The sequence below is a fragment of the Vombatus ursinus genome, unplaced genomic scaffold (genome assembly GCF_900497805.2).
Source record: "Vombatus ursinus unplaced genomic scaffold, bare-nosed wombat genome assembly UNPS02013931.1, whole genome shotgun sequence".
Classification (NCBI taxonomy): domain Eukaryota; kingdom Metazoa; phylum Chordata; class Mammalia; order Diprotodontia; family Vombatidae; genus Vombatus; species Vombatus ursinus.
This window is the reverse complement of record NW_020953709.1, coordinates 1,371,711-1,393,624: the sequence shown is the minus strand read 5'-3', so window position 1 is coordinate 1,393,624 and position 21,914 is coordinate 1,371,711. Positions and strand designations below refer to the sequence as shown.

The 21,914-nt window shown below is 50.6% G+C and overlaps 1 protein-coding gene across 3 annotated transcripts in view; it reads right to left on the bottom strand.

The window, feature by feature from the left end:
- The window catches only part of SYT7 (synaptotagmin 7), an 84,873-nt gene that overhangs the window by 54,891 nt on the left and 8,068 nt on the right, over positions 1 to 21,914 (bottom strand). The gene's annotated exons all lie outside the window — the stretch shown is intronic.

Here is a 21,914-nt window from a genome sequence, read left to right as displayed (position 1 = left end):
GGCTGGCATGGTAGCACCTGCCAAAGCTGAAACCCTCTTAGCAGAATCAGGGAGAACCAGGGTCACCTCAATATTTTGTGGAAGAACTAGTAAATAGGTGATGACTAATAAATGTTTACCATCCCCTCAGTGACAACCTCTCTCTTCTTTAAAAAGAAAGGGTTGAATGAGATGTCCTCTAAAGTCCTTTCCAGACCTAAATCCTCTGACCTCTGACCCACTGAAATAGCCTCCCAAATGGTCTCCCTGAAGCCAGCATCTCCCCTCTCCAATCATCCTCCACCAAGTTGCCAAAGTGATATTCCTGCCATCCAGGTCAGACTAGGACTTTCGTTTGCTCAAGAAATTTTAGAGACTGGCTTTCCATTGCCTCTAGGAAAGGCTTCTTAAGCTGGTGTCCATGAACCTGGTTGGTTTCCTTTTTCATTTTAACCATTTGATAACTTTATTTCAACATAATTGGTTTCCTTTGTAATCCCAAGTGTTTTCTTTTATGCAATTAAAATGTTTCTGAGGAGTCCATGGGCTTTACCAGCCTGTCCAAGGGGTCCAGGACACAAAAAAAGTGTTAAGAATCCCATGGTGAGGATGAAACGTAAACTGCCCTGTTTGAGGCCGTAAACTGAGCTCCAGCCTGGATTTCCAAGGTGATCATGTGTCCCCACTGATCTGGAGTATGGGTGCCAGTTCACAGTTAAACACCCTTTTGAGGTTCCCAAAGCATTTCACACATATGAACTGAATGGAGCTTTGCAACAACCCTGAGGTAGCACCATCACTATCCTCATTTGGGGATGAGCCTCATTGAGACTCAGGGGGCTTCAATCCTTTTCTAGCATCACAACTAGTAAGTGTCTACAACAGCGTTAGGACCTAGGTCTTCCTGATTTCAAGTCTAGCCCTCTCTATATTACACCAGGTCTTTTTTGCCTAAGTGACAAAAAAAGATGACATTTCTTGAGAGTAGGGATGGTTTTGTTCTTTTTACTGGTGACATAAACTAGGCAATTAATAAGTGCTGTTGATTGATCGGGGCAATGAGGCATAGGGGAAGGCCTTCTGGAAGCAGATGGAGCTGAGGAGAGATAAAAGGAAAGGAAAGGAGAGGAGAGGAGGCAAGAAGAGAAGGGAGGGAAGGAGAGATGAAGGGAGAGGAGAGAAAAGGAGAAGGGAGAGGAGAGAAGAGGAAAAAGGAGGGAAGGAGAGAAGAAGGGGGAGGAGGGAAAAGGAGAAAGGAGAGGAGAGAAAAGGAGAAAGTGTCTTGGGCTGGGAGATGGGACTCTTGTGAATTGTGGTGTGAGGTTAAACGAGTCACTGCCCCCTCTCTCCAGGCCATGGCTGTTCGTTCAGCTGACAAAAGCTAATGAGGCCACCTGAGTTCATGTGTTCCATCCCGTGGTCCAGTTAGCACCAAGCTGTTCCACAACCACAGACAGGGCCAGCTGATAACCCAGCCCACCACAATGAGTCACTGCCATCGGGGAGAAGCAAGGCCACTAGACGAGAGAGTGGAAGGATCAGCACAAATCCATACCTTTTTCTTGGAGAAACAACTCAAGAACCTTAATGCAGTGGAAAGAACCTTGGGACTAAAAGCCTGAAGACCTTGGTTCTAGCCTAGGTTCTAGACTTTGTCACTGACTTGATGTGTGACATTGGCCAAATCATCTTTCTTCTTTGGGCCTCAGTAAAAGAAAGAAAAGAATTAGCCTCTTAGGTTCTTTCTCATTCTATGGCAGCCTACACATTTTACCTGTGATATTTACTATCTGCCTGACCTTGGAGCAAATCATTTAACCTCCTTGGGCCTCAGTTTCCTCATCTGTATAATAGGGGGGAGGGTCGATGATATAACGCCTGAAGTTCCTTTCAGCTCTAGGTCTACAACCTATAAGCCATGGAGGATGAATCCTGGATGTCCAGAGATGGCACAAGTTAGGAGGGCAGTGAGAACAGAGTGCTGAGTCTGAGAAAAGGAATTATGTTTACAAGTGCAGGCACCTCAGGTCTCATGGGTGATAGAGAAGAGGGAGGTGTTGAGGGATTCAAGGGTACAGGAGGCAGTCCTGGGTGTCCATAGTCATGGGGAGAGGCTCACCTTAGGGAAGAGCTACAGGCCACAGCCCCCTGCCCCTTTGCCAGGGAAGTGCCTCTGCTCTCGGGCTCCCTCTCATCTCCTCTGCATTGCTATGATTTATGGATGAACAGAATCAAGCAAGGGCAGACGGATGCAGAGAGGCCCTGGGGAGAGCTGCAGGAGACAGGCAATGGACTTCTGAGGACATGCTCTGGGATTGCTCCGGGACTGGGAGACAGAGGGGGAGAAAGCCGGAATGGCCATAAGTACACCTACACACACAAATAAATGCAAACCCCTGCAGAGTCTTATGTATGCACTGCACACACAAACCACCATACACCATACACACACCTTCATGGAGATATGCACGTGATCCTAGCTTCCCACACACAGCTGTGCATGAAAACGTAGATGCATCCATACACCCATGGGGACGTGGCGATATGGACAAGGGCAGAGATTCCTGAGCATCCCCTGACTAGAATGCCCTTGTGCTCTCTTGTTGAAATCATTTATGTACTGTAAATCCTGGCTCCAACAACCCCTCCACCTGAAAGCCCTTTTATCTACATAAGCCCACAATGATCTCTCCCTTCCTCCTCTGATGCCCATTCCACCTGGCACTGTAGAATCATAGAGGTCAGAGCTAGAGTGAGAAATCACCCATTCCACTCCCACCTCCCCACAGTGGAAAGATTTGGAAGCCAAGGGCAGAGAGTTTAAGTGACTTGCCCTAGATCACACACACAGTATGTAGCAAAGTCAGGATTTGAACTCATGTTCAGATCCAGAGCTCTTCCCATGTTGCCACAGCTGCCTCTCCCTCCTTAGTTATCTTTCTGCTTTGCTTATTTGTGCAGGGTATATCTTTCTTGACTCACTCTCATCTTAAGTGGAAGGTAAGCTCCTTGAGGGCAGGATTGGTTTTTTTGGTATCTATCTTTATATTAATATTATTGATATCTATCTATCTTCTTGATATCTATCTCTATATCTTTATATCTTTTCTATCTTTATATTAACTCCTAGCACAGCACTATATATAGTAGGTACTTAATAATTGCTGACTGAATTAAACTGATCCAATTCAGAATCCAGACCACATCATTAGTACCTTACAATATACTTGTGTTTTTCAACCTGCCTTGTTGCAGAATTGCTCCTCAGCTCCCCAGCTCCCCACCTAGGGGGAAGCCCCATAAAGTTTTCTACTCTGCTGTCCCAGGCATACAGTCTAGCACAAGGAAGAGAACTCTTAGGAATGAGCTCCTACCTGAGAGAACCAAACAATAGCTGAGGAGTAAGTTAAAAGGTCCCTTAATGTGGTTAACAGTTTACTCAGTATTTTGCGTATTTTCTTCTAATATTATCCCCATTTTCCAGAGAAGGAAGGTGAGGCTCAGAGAGCTCTGAGCCTTAGAACTAATTAGTAGTGGAGTCACTGTCTTATAAGTCCTTGGCCTAGTGTTCTTTCCACAACGTACAGTAGTGTACGTAGACCCAACACCCACAGAATATGCACACTGTGCTTAAGAAGCGACTGAAAGACGTTCCCAGACTTCCTTCTTTCTATCCACAACTGCTTCCCCCCATAATTTCCAAGAGGGAACACAGCCTGAGCTTCCTCAGATTCTGCTCCTGTCCTTTCTGCCCACCACATCCTTCTGCCCATGAGATGCCCACAGAGTAAGGAGAATGCAACTCCAGGGCCACTGTGGAGCAGAGGTTTTTACAGAAACCTTGCTAGAGGAATGCCCAGAGTCCTGCTCTCCTTTTCTGAATCTCTCTCCCACTTAGAAAGAAGGCAGGCAGAGCCTCAGCTTATCAGAAGCACTAATGCAGGGCTGGAAAAGAGCTCAGATATGAACATGTAAAACAAAAGGTACCAATAAAAGGCAAAAAAAAAAAAAAAAAAGAGACAGTTGTGGGGAGGGACCGAGGTTGGTTGGCGTGGAGCAAGTATTTGGTTCTGAGGCAGCTGGCGCTCTCCATTGTACTGATCACTACTGCTGTCCATGGTTGCTGCCACTGTCTTTCTAAAGATTTCTAGGAGCCCCTATCTGAAGAAAGGGGTAGGTGTTAGGGGCCAGAGAATGCATGTTTGGCACAAAAGGATTGATCTCACCCAAAGTAAAGTGGCTTCCTTGGTAGCCCCACCCAGCTCCTCCTGCTATTCTGTTTTAAATCTCACAATCTAGATACCCCGCAAAGGGATGATGTAGGAGGCAGAAAGGACCCCTTGGGGAGGCTGGTATTGAATGCTTTGTAACCTTGGCAGAGGAAATGGGTGGTCTTATAGAGCTGGGGGAAAGAAGAGAAGAATAAGGGACATCCTGGACCTAGGAGTTGCTGCAGGGGGGCGGGGGAGAAGAAGGACTGTTTCTCTTCTAGGTTCCATCTCTGGACTTTTTTTTAGTGTTTCTCTACTCATTCCTCTACTGGGAATCTGTGAGGAGGTGGGTACTCAGCCTGGATCCAGGGCCCAGGGAGGGGCAGGCAGGAGAGAAAAGGGAGAAGGACAGAGGCGGAGGCTGGGGGCGGAAACCTGAGTGGAGCTAAACCCAGAGCTAAGACTGCCAGGCAAAGGCCCCAGATTCACTTTCATTTGGAATTTCCTGATTCCTCTCCAATTAAAACCTCCTCCTCCTGACCACCCACCTGGGAAACTGAGGAGGGGGCACCTTGTCTTCCTGTGTGAAAAAGTAAATGAAGGGAAAAGGGAAAAGGAAAGACAGAAAGAAGTGGAGGACAGGGGAAGGGAGGGAGGAAAAAGATGGAGAAGGGGGAAAGTAAGGAAGGAAAAAGACAGAGGAGAAAGATGAGGAGAGGAGGCAAAGGGGAGGGAGGGGGAAGGAGAGAGATCTATGAGAGTACTTGGGTTTCCATAAAGGTTCAGCCTCTGCCCCTCCCCCAGCCCCTCAGGCCACTTTTTCCTGGTGTCCTTCAAAACGGATGGCTTGGAGCCTCGAGTTCAGGGCTAAGAATGAGCCTGGGGAAAGTCTAAGCCCAGGGGAAATTGTTTTGGAAAGTTACAAGCAGCTGAAAATAGGGGTTTAGCAAAAGAAAGCCTCCTCAGCCTTGACTGAAATAAAAACAGATATAATGTGTGAGTGAGAGAGGGAGGGAAGGAGGGAGGGAGTCAGGGCTGGCAGAGCTGGATGCAGACAGTTTAGCATTCACAAGAGAAGCCAAGTGAGTAAACAGCAAATGAAGGATTATCCTGATCGGTGAGGGATCTGTTCCAGCAAGAAATTGGACTGGGCTACCTCGAGATCCACATGCGCCTGGATTCCTCACCAGGCAGCAGGTGATTCTGCTCTGTACCCCACACTGTCCACAGTAATTGAAAACAGATCCAGGAGTAGCATTCCTTGCCTTTCTTCACTGTCCTCCCTTTCAAGAAGGGATCCAGGCCTGCCAGGCTCTGCTGCACTGCAACCCCTTCTAGGTCCTCTCCCCTCACCCCCACCCCCAGTCACATGCAGCCTCGCTGTGCATCCCCACCCAAGGGGTAGCCCAAGGCCACCTACCCAAGTGTACCAGGGTCTGAAAGAAATGAAATTAAATCCAATCAACATTTATTAAGTGCCTACTACATGGAAGGCACTGTGCTAGGTGATCAGGGTACAGAGATGAAAAATGACATAGTCTCTACCCTCAAGGAATTTACAGTCTAATAATGGAATACAGCATGTACACAAGTCTCTTGCAAGGCAGAATGTGACAGAGGCAAAAAAAAAAAAAGAGATACAGGCAAAATGCTGCAAGAAAAGCCAAAGATGGAGAAATCACTTATATCCTGGGGGAAAGGGGAAGATTCAGGGGGGATGTTGAATCAGAGTTCTGCCATGAAGGAAAAGGAAGGATTTCAACAGGTAGAGATGGAGGATGGCAAGACAGTTTAGATGGAGGGTAGAGAAATATCAGATGAATCTGGATAAGTGGGTTGGAGGCAAACTGTGGAAGGCCTTGAATGCAGGGTTAGGAGTTTAAACTTTATTGAATAGACAATGGGGAGTCACTGAGTGTTTGGGGGTAGAGAAGTGAGATTGTGTGAGCAGCACTAGGAAAATTATTTGGGAAATGGTGTGAAGGATGGACTGGAGAAGAAAGAGAAGAGAGGCAGGAAGACTTGCTAAGAGGCTCTTACCATAATCTGGAGAAGAAGAGAAGAGGTTGATTACAGTGAGAGTGAGGAGGAGGGGCCAGATATGAGAGATATTGCTGAGGTAGAGAAAGACAGGACTTAGTAACTGATTGCGTAGGGAGAGCAGAGACAGACAGGAGAAAGTCAAAGATGACTCCAAGGTTATGAGCTTGGGTGCCTGAGAAAATGGTGGTGCCCTTAAGAGAGATAGAAAGGTAAAGAGGCTGCCTGTGGATCGGGGGCAGCTTTACAGATCGTCGATACCTGCATTCTTAAGGGCCTGATGGGCAACCAGAAAGAAGACAGCCCTGAACCCACTCACCCCCTGCCTGGAAACCTGATGAGATGCCTGGGCAGCCGTGAAAATGATCACGTTCAACATAACAGTGAGGAATCTGGGGGAGAAAGAGTCCAGATGGAGAGCAGCTCTGTCAGGCCAGTGGGGTGTAGGACAAGATCAAGGCAAGTGTTGTGATTAAGTACAAGGCTTGACCACTAGTTACTCCTATCAATAATGCATTGCTGTGCCAAGTTCTAAAACATCATCTATTGTTATTAATAATACACAGAGTATGAAGCAGCTAGAGTCTGAATTATCCGGTTTTTTGCATTCTAGGATCGCAGAGCACTTTTTATATTTCCCCACGTTGACTTCACAGTCAAACTCTTAATGGACAAGGGCATCTGCCTCTCCTTGGGGCCTCCCACCTGATGCACTATGCATTTGAATATCACATGATTTGGGGATCTTTGGCTCTGGCACCAGGGCCTTTGGTCTGAGCTCATAAGTGGGGCAGCTCAGGCAGAAAGAGGTATCAGTTTTTCCAGAACAAAAGCTCTCAGGACTGTAATGAAGCATGAGATTTTTGAGCCTCGGAGAGAATGAGGGGTGGGAGGGGCAGAGTCATTATTGCTGAAACAGAGAGGTTCTCAGGGTAGTGCCCTTAGAGGACACTTAAAGCTACTCAAACAGCAGGTGCCTCCAAGCTCTGTACGGTTCAGAAATCTCTGCTTTCCTCGTTGCATAATGCTGTCCATGGTTCTGAAACAGAACTCAGCAGACAGGGTGGCTTCCCACCCAGGCATAAGTGTTGATTCAAGCCACTATTTAAAAAGAACTGCAGAGGTTATTTCTTGTTTATTTGTGTTTTCCCCATGATGAAACCGAGGTAATTTGTTCCATCTTCCTCCAACATATTATCATCATTACCAACATTGCAGCTCAAATTTCTATAGTGCTTTAAGGTTTGCAAAATATTTTACTCATGACAACCTTGTAGGGTAGGTAGACGGTGCAAGTTCTATTATTACTATTTCTCCAACAGGTCCTTCCTGGGAAAAGAACAGGGCCTGGCACAGTAGCAAATATATTCCTAAATCCACTCCCTTTTTGACCTTCCAAGATATAGGTCCCTTTTAAAAGTTGACCTATAAAATCTTGGCCACTCAGCCTCTTGAGTGATATTAGTGTCAACCAACCTTTTTAATGGGGATACAGTGAGTATCTGAGCGTCAACTTGGATACCCATCCAATAGATTCCAATTAATGGGTATTACCCAGATGCCCAAGTCTCAGGATAAGAAAGAGCTTTACTTTTCCTCCAGGGCCCATCCACTGATTTTGCCAGATTTCAAACTCCTTACCCACCTCCTTTAGTAGGTAGGAGGAGGACTGAGGTTTAAATTCTAGCTTCAATCCTTACTAACTCTGTGGTCTTAAACAATCACTGGGTCCCAGTTTCCTCATGTGTAGAAAAAGAGAACTAAACTAGATGGTCTCTAAGCATCTATCTCAGTTTAAAATCAAATGATTGTATATGTAGACCTGGAAGGGATATTTGAAGTCTTCAAGGTCAACCTTTTAATTTTACAGGTCAGGAAACTGAGGCCTAGAGAAGTTAAGTAATTTGCCCAAGGTCACATAGTTAAGAACTAAGGTAGCATTTGAACCCAAGTCCTACAACCAACAAGAGGGAGGGACAGGGTGGCAAGTTTCAACTCAAATGAATTAAATTCTAACAATTAGACCTATCAATTAATGTAACTGACAGCCCCTGGAGGTAGGATTATTGAGTTCAGAGAAGGAAAGGGACTTAGAGATCATTTAGGCCAACCCTCTCATTCTGAAGAGGAGGAAACTAATAAAAGTCTGTTCTCTGAACAGGTCGACAAAGGCTAAAGGCACACTTGTGGGCATGTTGTAGGACAAATTCATGCCTTCAGTGGTCATCCTACAGGGAAGAATCTGCTCCCCTCAAGAGAATATGAGTCCCCTGAAGGCAGGGACTATTTTATACCCTTGTTTCTCCACACTGGATATAGGGCTTTCCACATAGTAAGTGTTTATCAACATCTATGGAATTGAATGGAATGTTGGGAGCTAGGTCTCTGGGAAGAGTGCTGCTCTGGAAGTCATCTGTATCCGGGCTCAGTTCGAGAATGGAAGCCTTTATTAATCATGGCCTATGTGCCACGTGCTGTCCTAGGCAATGGGGAGGCAAAGAAAAAAGGGGGGAACAGCTCCTGCCCTCAAGCAACTTACATTCTACTTGGCCAAAACAACATGAGCCCAGAATAGCAAGTACTAAAACAGATACAAAATAAATACTCTGTTATGGGGGAAAAGGAGAGCACTAGGAACTGGGAAGTGGGGGGGGGATCAGGAAGGGCTTTGTGTAGGAGGTGCCCCTTCAAACTCCAAGACATGGGTCATTTGTGCCCTTCTGATAGCCAGAAATGGGAGCTGAAATAGATCTCACCATTACAAGCTGGGTGGCCCTGGGCAAGTCATTTCCCCTCTCTGAGGCCTCAGTTTACCCATCTGTCAACGGGGGTTGTTGTGAATAAGACCCTTTGCAAATTCTAATACTCTAGAGAAATGAGGACTCAGTGTATCTAAGGATTCTCTTGACTCTAAAATTCCAAGAGATTCAGACCCTTTTCATACTGAGCAGCCAAAGGAGACTGAAACCTTGTCTCCCTGCAGCTGATGCCAGATCCACGCCTTGGGATGAAAGAGGTCAATCCATCCATCCATCCATCCACCAATCACCAAGTGCTTATTTAACATCTGCTAGGAGCCGTGCTAGATGCTGGCTATACAAAGACTAGCCCTGCAGGCCTCCGGGAGAGTGAAGAGGTGAGAGCCAGCTCACCAATAACCCTTTCACCACGCCCACCCTACAAGCCGCCGAGGCTTGGGCGTCCCTCAGACCCCAGCGAAGGGCAGGGGGTGGGGGTGGGTGGGTGGAGCTGAGCGGAAAGGCACCAGTCCCAACAGCGGCTCCCGCCCCTGACCCTGAGCGTCACTTCTCTGGGTCCAGTCCCAGGCGGGCGCCGAGCCCAGGAGGGAGGGCAGGAGCAGCAGACAGCCCGCCCCGGCGGGCCATCTGGCCCCCCGATCTCGAAGCGTCTCTGCTCTTAGCTGTAACCGCTCGAGGCCCCCAGCCCAGAGCAGCTATAGCTAGGAGCCGAGCCAGGCCAGCCCTGCCTAGGCGCTCCCTAGCTCCGCCACCTGCGGAAATCAAGCTGTCACCGTCAGGCTGTGCTGAACCCCATCCCCAGCCCAGGGAAGGGGGTGGCGGTGCAGAGAACAGAAGAGGGGAAGAGAAAGGGGAGAGCAGCAAAGAGAAGGAAAGAGGAAAGAACACAGGGAGAGGGAGAAGAAAGAGGAAGGCAGGGAAGAAGAGGAGAAAGGAAACAAGGAGAAGGGAGAGGAGGGAGAGGGGAAGGAAGGGGAGGAGAAAGGGGAGATAAGAAAGAGGAAAGGAAGAGACAAGGAGGAGGGGAAGGAAGAAAGGAAAAGAGGAAGAAGAAAAGGGAAGCAAAGGAGGAAGATGAGAGAGAAAACCAGGAAGAGAACAAGAAAGAAAATGAAGGAAGAGAGGAGGGGAAGAAGGGGGAAAAAAGAGGAGGGAAAGGAGGAAAGAGAGGGAGGACGAGGTAAAAGCCAGAAAGGGGAGGGAGAAGGAAAAGGAGAGGACAGGGAGGACGGAGAATGAATGGGGAGGACGGTTAGGGAAGGGAAGGGAAAGGGGAGGTGATGGCACAGGAAGAGGCAGCACACGGGACTAGGAGTTCTCTTGGCCACAAGCCTGGCTTCCCCCTTCTTGGAGTCACCAACCACCACAGACACAGACCGCACCTCCCCTCCCATACACATGCTCCCAGCTCTTCTCCCCCCATAACCGGCCTGGTTCCGATCCTGCAAGCTTCCAGCGGGTCAGCGGCCTCTCCAGATCCTCCCCACCCCCACACGCCAGAGGAGTCCCGAACATTCCCAAAGAATTCCATCCCTCGCACTAGATCCCCTCCCAAAGCACTGAATTGGGAAGAGAGTGAACCCTGAGCAGAAAAGTACCAGTGGTTCTGTGAGAAGCCTTTGGGCATTTTCCCAACTCACAGTTCTGGGGTCTCCAGGAGAATCGGATCTGATTAGGAGACTAGGCAGTGTAGTGGATAGAGCACGGACCAGGAATCAGGGAGACCTGAGTTCAAATCCAGCTCCTGACACTGAACTGAAGTTATATAGAGCAAGTCACCCAAACTCCGTCAGCCTCAGTTTCACATCTGTAAAATGGGGAATAATAACATTCACTTCCCAGGGTGGCTGGGAGGATAAAATGGAGTAACTGTAGAGCACTTTGTTATATAAATGAGGGTGATCAGGAGATGGGAAATTCTAGGGGCACCATCATTTCTTGCAATTGCTTGGTCCTTGAGCCTCCAGGATTAAGATTTTTCTTTTGGGGACAGCAAGGAGTGTGAAGGTCAGTCATTGCCCCTCCCCTGACAAGCTCCTCAAAAGAGGCCCTGGCCACCCACAGACACAGAGATATTCCTCTCCCAAGGTCTCTCAGCTCAGTCAGGAAGGAAGAGGGGCCCTTGGCTGCTGGGGGGGGGGGGGGGGTTTGGCAGGAGTCCTGGCAAGGGAACTGGGCTCCTTGTAAGAAGAGGGACCCCATCTCTAGGAGACATAGGAAGGATGGGGGCACATTTTGGCTCTGACCTCAGCTGACCTCTTCTCACCCACATGCCCTTTCCTGGAGTTTCTTTGGGCATCTCCAACTCAGTCTCATTCTAAATGATTTTTTCCAGGCAATTACTTCCTGCTAATTAGCTAGAGAGGTTGCCAGTCTCTGGGCCTTAGTCTGACCCCCTTTTCTGGCTCACCGTGGGGGTTGGGAAGGGGGTGAGAGACTGGTGTTCTGGGCAGCAGCAGGAAGAGAGGTGGGGCTCTGCCCCTAGGAGCAAGATGGCAGCATCTTGACCAGAGACAGCAGCTCATAGGCACCTTCTGGATTCTGCAAGGGCCTCCTCCCCTCCTCCAGCCTTCCCTGAGTGAGGAGTTCATCTCCACAGCCAACAGCACAGCTGGTCTCCCCCAGGGTATGTGGAACCAGGCCAGCACAGGTGAGATCCTGAGGGTGGGCAGGGGCCCAGGGCCAGAGGGGCTGGGGAAGGCAAATAGGGCAGCAGGGGAGACACTAGAGGCAATCAGATGATGACAGGCCTGCAAGAGAGAGGGGAAAAGGAGGAGGAAAGTGGAAGAAAGGTAAGGAGAATTACCATGACCTAGAGAAAGAGAGGGGAGACATCCCCCTCTGGCTGGGGAAGGGAGAAGGAAATGGAGCATGATGGAACAGAGGAAGATGGATAGAGAAACAAAGGGGAAGAGAACCCAGACAGGAAGAAGCCGGGGTGGGGGCGTTAATGGGGAGCTAAAGAGAGATGGAGAGAGAAAGGAAAGGAGGGAAGAGAGGGGAGGAAGGACAGAGTGAGCGGAAGGAGGAGACTGTGCAAGGAAAATCCCAGGGAGAAGGGGGGAAAGGAGGGAGGGAGGAAGGCCGGAGTGGCAGCTTCCCACAGCCCGGCCCACGCCGAGAAGGGCTCTCTCCACGTCATTGCCCCCACTCACGTCAGCGTCCTTGAGCCTCCCTTAATGTCAGTGCCCAGGCAGCCAGCCGGCACTCTCCTCCTCCAGTCACGGCCACAGGTAGACGAGCTACAGAGGGCAAGCGGCCAAGACACCTCCAGCTCCTGGCCTGAAGTCGATGAGGACCTGAACCAACTGATCGGACTAGGCCTTCCCACCTCCACTGTTCACCTGGGCAGGGATTGGGGAGCCAGGGCCTCCCCACCCCTCCTCTGAGGGCCTGGCAGCACTAGTAACCTCGGGAAGGGCAGCTGGCCCTCCAGTGTCCTCCCCTCATCTTCCACCAGTCTTCCTGGCTTCCTCCCTTCCGCAGGAGGGCTATCCCAGACTCTCCCCAGGCCAGGCCTCCCCTCCAAGGCTACCTTCATCTATCATGCATCTAGCTAGTATGTGTGCTAGGCACGGCTCCTGCCTAGTATTGACCAGTGTCCCTCATTAGACCCTGAGCTCACTGAGGGCAGGGGCTTTTTGGCCTTTCTCTGTATACTCAGCAGGTAGGACAGTGTCTGGCACCAAGAGCTTAGTAGATGCTTGTTAGCTCACTGATTCTTCCCAAGCTCCCTGCCTCCTCCCTGGAGCAGGCCAGGCTCATCTCTAAGCCCCAAAGTCCAGGTCCTTGAGGAGAGCATTGAAGGCCTCTGCTACAGCGTGCTGTCTGGACTCAGCACTCCCCTCAGCCGGTGAGCCTCATGAGGGCCCTGCCCACCCGGGGGAGCCAGGGTTGAGCTGGTAATGAAGCCAATGTCAACTGGGTATTGGATGAACAAAGCAAAGAAGATGGTGTGGGGCATTCACTGCTGCCCCATGGGACCCCACGCCTGAGGCAGAAATCCACCAGCAAGAAGAGGCCAGGTGGGGAGTGGGGGGAGAGGGAGGGCATTCCAGGCCATCAGAGAGAGTCCTGGAGACACTGGATGGGAGAGAGGGAGAAAAGGGGAACTGGAGACGTATGAGGGGAAGCACCCAGAATGATGACCTTCAGGGCCTGGGCTAGCCCTTTTGGACCTTCAGGTTCCATAGAAAACATCACTTCATTGGCCAGAGACTTGTGGGGATCGCAGGGCCTACCATCCCATGAGTCAGTCAGTCTGCATTTATTAAGCACCTACTATGTGCCAGGCACTATGCTAAGTACTGGAGACACAAAGAAAGACAAAAACAGTTAGTGCACCAGAGAAGGAGTTGAAAGACCTGGATGGTAGCCCTGGCTCTCCCATAATTAATGACCTTGGAAAGTCATGTCCTCGCCCCTTCCCAAACCTAAGCTTCCTCTGGGACCAGACGAGGTCTCAAGGAAAGTGCCCTGGATTTGGCTTCAGATGATGGATTGGAACCCCTTCTCTGCCCCTTGATCCCTATGGGACTTGACATCTCTGGGACTCCTCTTCCTTGATGCCCTGTAAGGTCCCTTCCAATGTTCAATCTGGGCTCTTCGGGCCCTGCCTGCTCCTTCGAAATGACACTGTTTCCTGCACTAGAAACCAAGATGGCGTCCCACTCCGAGATCATCCCCTGCCCCCTGGACACGGAGGCACACAACATCGAGCCGTGTTAACGCAAGGGTTCCCCTTCCCAGTCAGGATTCCACACGTGTTCACACACGTTCAGTCATATCCACCTTGTGTTTCTGCCCGTGGGAAACAGCAGAGAGTAGAGGGGTTGGCGCCATAGTGAAAACAACCTTAAACTCTGAGTCAGAAGCGAGGGCTTTTGATTGTAGTCTAGCAGAAAGATCACTAGCCTGAGGGGCAGAGAACCTGGGTTCAAATCTTGTCTCCTACCTTGTACAAGTCCCTTAAGCTCTCTGAGCCTCAGTTTCCTCATCTGTAAAATAAGAGGATTGTGAGGTCCCTCCCAGCTCTAAATGCAGGATCTTATGAAAGGTCTTGGGTCTCTGCTTCCGTGTGTGCAAATTAAGAACAGTGATACCTGCCGTTATGATATTTGTAACTTTGTGAAACAGGAATATTTAAAGCAGGGTTATTGCTAGGAAAATACAAACTTTAAAAACACCAGAGAACCGGAAATTGTTAAGATTCCAAGTGTGTTCCTATGCACAAATGTACCAGGTGGGCCAGGATCTGTGCTTCTACCCACCAGAGGAGCCGTGTTTAGTCATGTTCCCGTTGACCTCTCTGCACGTGGGAGTAAGAAAATTTAAAACACGCGTCCCCTCCTGGGCGAGCTAACACACATACAGATGCTTCCCACTAGAATGGAAGTTTTTTGAGGGCAAGGATCATTTCGCTTTTGTCTTCGTATGCCCAGCGCCTAGCACCGTGCCTGACACGTAGTAGGCCCTTAGTGAAGGCTGGTTAAGTGACGGATGATGCATGGGGCTGCTCATTGGCTGATATCTCCCTCCTAGCCTGTCCTGGGTGCGAGGCTGGGCCTGTTACTCTCCTCTCCTAACGCAGCTTTGCCCCTCTCTGCTCACAGGAGCCCAGTACCTCCTCGTCTTCCCATTTCTGGAGGGGAAGTTTAAGCAGATCGTGCTCAGCTTGCTGTACCCTCCTTGGGCACACACAGCCCCATGAGGCCAGGCACCAAGCTGGCATGGGATGGGAAAGCAGAAATAGTCCTGGGAGGCAGAGGATCTGGGACCAAAATCCAACCTAAGAGGCCTTGAACATACTGCTTCACATCTCCAAGACTCTGTTTCCCCACTGGCAAAATGGAGACCCTCCTCTAGGGAGATGCCTTAGGATATGAGTTCAAATCCCACAGACTACTAACGTGACCTTGAAAATTAATAATAATTATAGTAGCTAACATCGATAGAGCACTTTACATACAGCATCTCATTTAATCTCACAACATCCCTTTGGGGCAGATGCTATTGCCATTCCCGTATTCCAGATGAGAGGTCAAGAGATGTGTGCAGGACCACAAGGCTAGTAAATGCTTGAAGCAGGATTTGAACTCAGGTCTTCCAGACACCAAGTTCAGCTCTCTATTCACGACTCCACCCAGATTCATGAAAGGCAGTTCCCTTCTCTGCCCTCAGTTTCTCATCTGTGAACCTCGAGGGCCACGCAAGGGGACTGAGGAGATGCCTCCCAGCGCTAAACCTCCCATCCTCTAACTAGCTCTTCCAGCTTGAAAGCCAGTGATCTATGAGTCCATGACAGTGCCAGGGGCTGGAGGAATGCCAAGGAAGGAAGACGGGAAGCTCAGGGGCTGCCTCAGGCATGTTCCCACATCCGTGCCTACTCATGTCAACAGGTACACCAAACACATGTCCATGTCCCCCTCCCCCCCAGCAGGGAACTGAACGCGTGTGCCTGGGGGCCCATTGCTTGGGGACGGTCCTTGCCAGGGCTGTTCTCAGGAACTGAGTCTGGGGCCCGGGGGGCTGAACTGAGAGCCGGAACTGGCTTCATAGGGCTCACGGACCCATGCAGCCCACTTGGCAAGGGGGCGTCTCAGAGCTGAGCCTGGGGAGACAAGGGGAACTTCAGGGCCAGAAGGTTCCAGAGAGGGAGGGCAGAGGCTGGGCAGTGGGGCGGCACTCCTCTGGCCAGGCCCTCCCTCCCTCCTGCCACCCACCCCACCCTGTCCCCTGTTCTCTCCTTCTCCCTGCCCAAGCAGCTTGGGAGCTTGGGGTATTTTTAGGCCTCAGCTGACAGGCTGTGAAATCACTCCCTTCGCACTTCTCCAGTCAGGAGAGGGCTGGGGGGAGGGGGGAGAAGGGATAGGGGCCTATGGGGGCCACACACCATTTATTCTCCAGGTCTGGAGTACTGAGGAGAGCAGTGGAAGTGAGACAATGCCAGAGGGAGATTTTTTCAACGCCCAACCTCCTCCTTCTGGAGAGAAGCCCTGTCCCGAAAAAGAGGGAAACCAAGGCACTATGGTCACCACTCCTCCAGGGATTTCCAGTGCTCTGAATCAGGGAGAGAGGGCCCAATGAGGCCTGTGGGTTAGAGCTGTGCCATCAGATAACAGAGATGCAGAACAAACCACTTTCCATGAGTCCAACTTTGGGGTGCCCATTGTCTCAGGGAGAGCTTAGGGTAACAGGGCAACCTTACACCTCCAGGGCTCAGGCCTCGCAGCCCCCCACCCCTCCAGACAGGGAGAACACCCAGGGGTTGGATTAAGGGCGTCCCTTGGCCCTTCCCCAACACCTGGCCAGCAGGAAGGTCAGCTCCTGCACAGCCACATGGGTCAGGAGGGAATGACTGACTGAGGAGGCAGTGGTGAGGCAGCGTGAGGAGCACCCATGTTCCTAAGGACCCAGGATTTTGAATCAAAGAAAACCCCTGGAGGGATACTGCTGCCTTTCCCAAGGATGGAGGCACCCATCCAAGAAACATAGAACATGAAAGTGGGAACAGTAAAATGTGGGGATTCAGAATGTCAGAGCAGGGGGGAGGGGGCCTTGGGGTACGGAAGACTGGAATGAATGAATGAAGCCGGTTCCTTGTCATGGAAAGGACCCAGGGATCAGAAACAGACATCCAGGGTACTGGTCCTGCTTCTGCCACTTACTAGCTCTATGACCTTGAGTAAGTCATTTCTCAAGACTGTTTTCCTTCCTTTATCATTGAATGAATGAATGAATGAATCAAAAAGCATTTATTAAATGCTTACTATGTGCAGAGTACTGTGCCAAGAGCTGGAGATAGAAATAGAGAAGGAGGACGGTGCCAGCTCCCAAGCAGCTCACATTCTAACTGGACAGATGACCCAGAGGTCCCAGCTCCAAGTCAGAAGGCAAGATCCCATATTCCTTTGGTTCAGCAGCAAAGCAGGCGACAATCATCTTAGGAACAGACTGTTAGCTCTGGGAGGGCCCTAAGAAAATAAAGCAGGACAATGGGGAAGACCTCAGAACCTAGGACCATCCGTGTAAGGACTCTTTGCAGGCCTTCTCTTTTTATAGACCAGGAAACTGAGACCCAGGGTGGGCAAGTGACTTTCTGAAAGTCTGAGTCAAGCTTTACCGCTAAATCCGACACTCCTTCCTTGGCACCATGCCTGCCAAGGTGGGAAGGGACCTTAGAGACCCTTTGTCTCCTATAAATGAGGAAAAGTGATGCAGAGAAAATGCAATTACTTGCTCAAGGTCACACGGCTAGTTAGTGATGGAGATAAAACCTGAACTCAGGTATCCTGGCTGCCATTCAAGGCTTTTCTCCCCCGGCCCCATGCTGCCTCTCTCCCCTGGGATGGAGTTTCCCCTGGGCAGGGACCCACATCTTGTCTTGGCATCGGGCCCTTGAACCCCCACCTACAGATGGTGTCCCTGCAGGTACACGCAATTCCACAAGTTCTCCTAGGGCAGATGAGTCAGAATCCCTACCTTGCATGGAAGGCATGAAAAATTCAATCCAATCAACCCTGACGAAGCACCCATTGTGTACCAGGCTCCGTGCTAGGTACCAGACAGCCACATTATTCTTCTTGTTTGGGGGGACATGTCATGTGTGCCTCCAGCCCCAAATTCCAATACACATGTGTGCCTTCCAGAGGTTTGGGGGCAGGCAGATGGCCTTGGGTGGCTCTGGGAAAAGGTGGGAAGATGTCTTCAGCCCAGTTGTGAAAGCTGGTCTTTGTGCCAGAGGCTGTGGGCACAGAGAAGGGGGTGGCATACCTAGTTGCCCTGGAGACAAGCCTGGCATTCATGGGTACTCAAGCTCAGCCTTAGCAGCCAAGGGACATGCCATGTGGCACCCTGAAGGTTCTGGTCTGCTGCTCTTGGGCCCAATCTAGAGCCTCTGGGGCATGGTAGCCTCACTGCATTCCTGCCAGGAACATGGAAATGGTGCTCTTTTAAGAGAAGGATGTGCCAGCCTGGCTCTGCGCCCCGGGGTCACCACCCCTTTGCCAAACCAAGACCTCATCCCTGGAACTTCCTGCTCTACTCTGACTGGCCATTCCACATTCAGCTGGACCATTTCAGTGCGGCTCAAACTCTATATCCAAGAAGCGCTCTCTCCTTAGCCTGGACCCATCTGTCCCAAAGCCCCTTACAGCCATAGGCTGGGGCAGGAGGGGCTCTGCCCATCAATGGAATCTATATGGTTCTGTGGGAACTTGGGTCAGGCCCAGCTTCTCTCTCTTTCAGATGGTGGCTCCCTGGAGTGGAAATGACCCAGAGACCAGAGACAGAGGACCAGGGTGCCGGTACTGGTTGGGCCACGTACTCGCTCTTGGTACCTTGGGCATGTCAATCCTCATCTTTGGGCTTGCCCTTCTCCCTTTATCAAATGGGAAGGTTGGAGCATACAATTCCTTCTTTCTACAAGTGTCTATTCAGGAAAGGTGCTGGCTTTGGAGCCAAAGGAAACAGGTTTGAATCCCTCCTTGGACTCTTACTAGCTACGGGCCTCAGTTTCTTCATCTGTAAAATGGGTGGATTGGTCTAGATGACCTCTAAGATCCTGTCCAACTTTAAATCTATGACCCCTTCTCACACATGTGAGAAGACCTCTGCTAGATATAAAGATACATTAAAAAAAACATATAATCCATAGTCCCTGTCCCCAAGAAGCTTCCAATCTAGTAGGGAGGCAAGTACAAAGTCAGCTGTGAAAAAACACATGAGTGGTACAAAGTGCCGTGAAATTAGATGAGGTAGAGATCACTTCCAGCTGAGAAAATCGGGGAAGCTATCCTGAAGGAGGAGGCGTTGCAGTCGGGCCTCTGAAGCCACCTCCTGGTGCTAACGTCTATGGTTCTAGATGGGAAGCTCTTTGAGGGGGCAGCCCACCTCCAGCCCACAGTGCCTAGGGCTCATGGCATCAATGCTTTGAGCAGGGCAAGACCCAAGAGATGAGGAAACCGAAGGGAAAGGACTAGTCCAAAGTCACCCAAACACTATAAGGTAGGCCTTCTGCCATCACAAAGTCTGGAAGCTAAGTCACAGAATGAAAGCATTCTAGAGCTGGGCAGGGGAAGGGAATAAGGATTTATATAGTGCCTACCACGCAACCGGCTCTGGGTTAAGTGCTGACAACAACCTTTCAAGGTGGGTGTTGGGGTTATCCTCATTTTATAATTGAGGAAGTTGAGGCAAACAGAAGGTTTGTGACATGCTCAGGATCACACAGCTGGAAGCTAGAGTTGACCTCAGGTCTTTCTGACTGCAGGCCCAGCTGCCTCAACTATTGTTTTGTCACGGATGCCTTGGACAGTCTAATGGAGCTACAGACCCCTTCTCAAAATAACATTTTCAAATGCGTAAGATTACAAAAAAGAAACCAATTATACTGAAATGAAATTATCAATTTTGTTTAAATTTACAGATCCCCTGCTCCGATAGTAATCCCCCCTGCAATATATGTGGCAAGTGCCTGGCATGCAGTAAGTGCTTAATAAATGCTTGGTGACCGACTGATCTTTCAGTTTCTGCTTGAAGGCCTCTACTATGAGGACGGGGGGACTTCTTACTTCCCATGATTCTCACCCGAGCCAGGAGTCAGGGCACCTTCTACTCCACCAGGCCACCATGTTCCCTGGGAGTCCTCAGCCTTTGATGGTTGTGATGAAGGCCAAAGCGGGCACCACTGGCAGACACAGGACATCTCAATGGATATCAACAGTGCAGCAGCACCACTGCAGGCAGAGGAGGGAGAGGGGGCCAGGCATCTGGAGGGGGCATAGCCATCAGCCCGGGGTATTGGGGGCAGAGAAATCCCATGCCAAAGTCAAACCCTAACTGGTTACCAGGCCCAGGGGCTGGTCTTAGAAGTTGCCTCTTCAACTGGTGGTCTCCCCCAGAAGAGGCTGCATTGAGGGACAGGCCCCCTCACTTTCCTAAACTGGATGTTGGCTGGTGGTCAGAACCTTAGGACAGGGATCAGGGGATGGTGTCAAGGTGGAAGTGGAGATAGAGGCTGGGACCTCAGAATACAGATCCTCCCATCCCTAGCCCAGAGGGAAAACCAGAAAAGAGGCTTCATGTATAATAGTCCTCTGCATCTCATTACACAGGCTGCTAGAGTCTAACATGAGGAAGGCCATAAAGGGAAATCCTCCTAACCCATGGTCTGCCCAGCAAGGAGCTGATGAAGGGGCAGGGAGCTTTGGGGAGGGGTCCTGAGGCCCCTGGGAGAGGTGGCGGTGGACACGGAGAGCCCATGCACTGGTCCCGGGGGCAGAGGCTCGAGTGTGGGAGAAGGCCTGGCCTGAGTGATGCCCATCCATCCTCCCAACCCCCGCCAGCTGCCACCGACCTGTGGTAATGAGACGGATCCAATTTGTACTCAGGGCCCCGCCGGGAGCAGCTGCCGCGGCAGGGCTTAAAGTAATTTAATTGGACACATTAGCCGCACGGCTCTCTTCTCTGCTTCCTCCTCGAGCTCCCTCCCTTTGGTGCCACCCACAACTCCCCCAGCCACTTCCCTTGGAGGCTGACTGGGGCCTTCCCCCACTGGTAGCCCTTCTCTTCCCCCGCCCTGAGTCCTCTGGATGCCCTCTATATCCTTCCCCATCTATATCCTTGATGACCCAGAACCCTCAGCCTGTAGAGTGTCCTAGAACAATAATCTCTATCCCATGGTAGAGAATGTTTTATACTTCAAGAGTTCTAGATCTCCATCCCAGTGCATCGTTCTATGATCCTCCATACTCTGGACCACCATCCCATCAAATATTCCTTCTTCTAGATGGATCACCTCTAGAATTCCCTTCTCTCCTACCCTATTTCTGTCCCAGCCTGGCCACAGCATCTTAGATTTGGGACAATCTAGGCCAGGCCACTCGTGATACAGAGGTGGGCAAAGATGCTCAAAGGGACGTGTGGCCCAAGGTCCCGCCGCTGTCACGTGGCAAAACCAAGGCTTCTGGCCCAGCTTTGCCATTTACCACGCACGGGATGGTAGACAGGTCCCTGAAGGCCCCTGCTCCTCCGGCTCCTCTTCTGGGAAATGAGGGGATCTCTAGGCCGAGATGATTTCTTAGGGAGGTAGCAGCACACAACAGTGGCTCTGGATTTGAACCCTGACTCTGCTACTAAACTGTCCTTGTGACTCTGGGCAAGTCACTGCCCCAATCTGGGCCTCTGTCTCCTTATCTATATAATGACCCAATTGAACTAGATGCCCTCCCAGGCCTCTGCCAGCATCAGTGTAAGTACAGTCTAAGGGACCCTCCAGATCTGTTGGCATGGGTGGAACACCTAGGACAGGACCACTGTCCATAGCTGCAGTTGAAACGGCGCAACCACCTTCGTCACCAGCTTTTCAGCTGAGCCAGAAATTCCTACCCCCGACATTTCACATTAGCGGTCTCTGTCCCCCTCCCTCTTTCTCTTTTCTTCTTCTTCTCCTTCTTCTCCTTCTCCTCCTCCTCCTCCTCCTTTTCCCCCTCCTCCTCCCCCCTCCCCCCCCTCCTCCTCCTCCTCTTCCCCCTCTCTCACACACATCCCAGCAGCAGCAGATCTGCTTTATCTCTGTTAGCCACTTATCCTATATAGAGCAGACAGGTAAACTAACAACACAAGTACTGAGAAGGATGCCCAGGAGGAGACTGAGTTACTTGACGATCGGTTAATTAGCAGCGCTTGGGATGGCTGGGGGAGGGCATGCCTGGGGGGGATGGGGCATCCCCCTTGTTCTGCTCGGCCCTGAAGGATGGGACCAGGAGCAGCAGCCCAAGCTGTCGGTGGTCGAGCCCCCTCAGCAACGATGAACTGTCCAAAAGGGAAATGGGCCACCACACGGCGAAGGGGTTGGTCCTCCCTGGAAGCAGCAGAGGCTACTTATATTAACTATAAGTTGTCCACTTACTATTATTGACTTTTC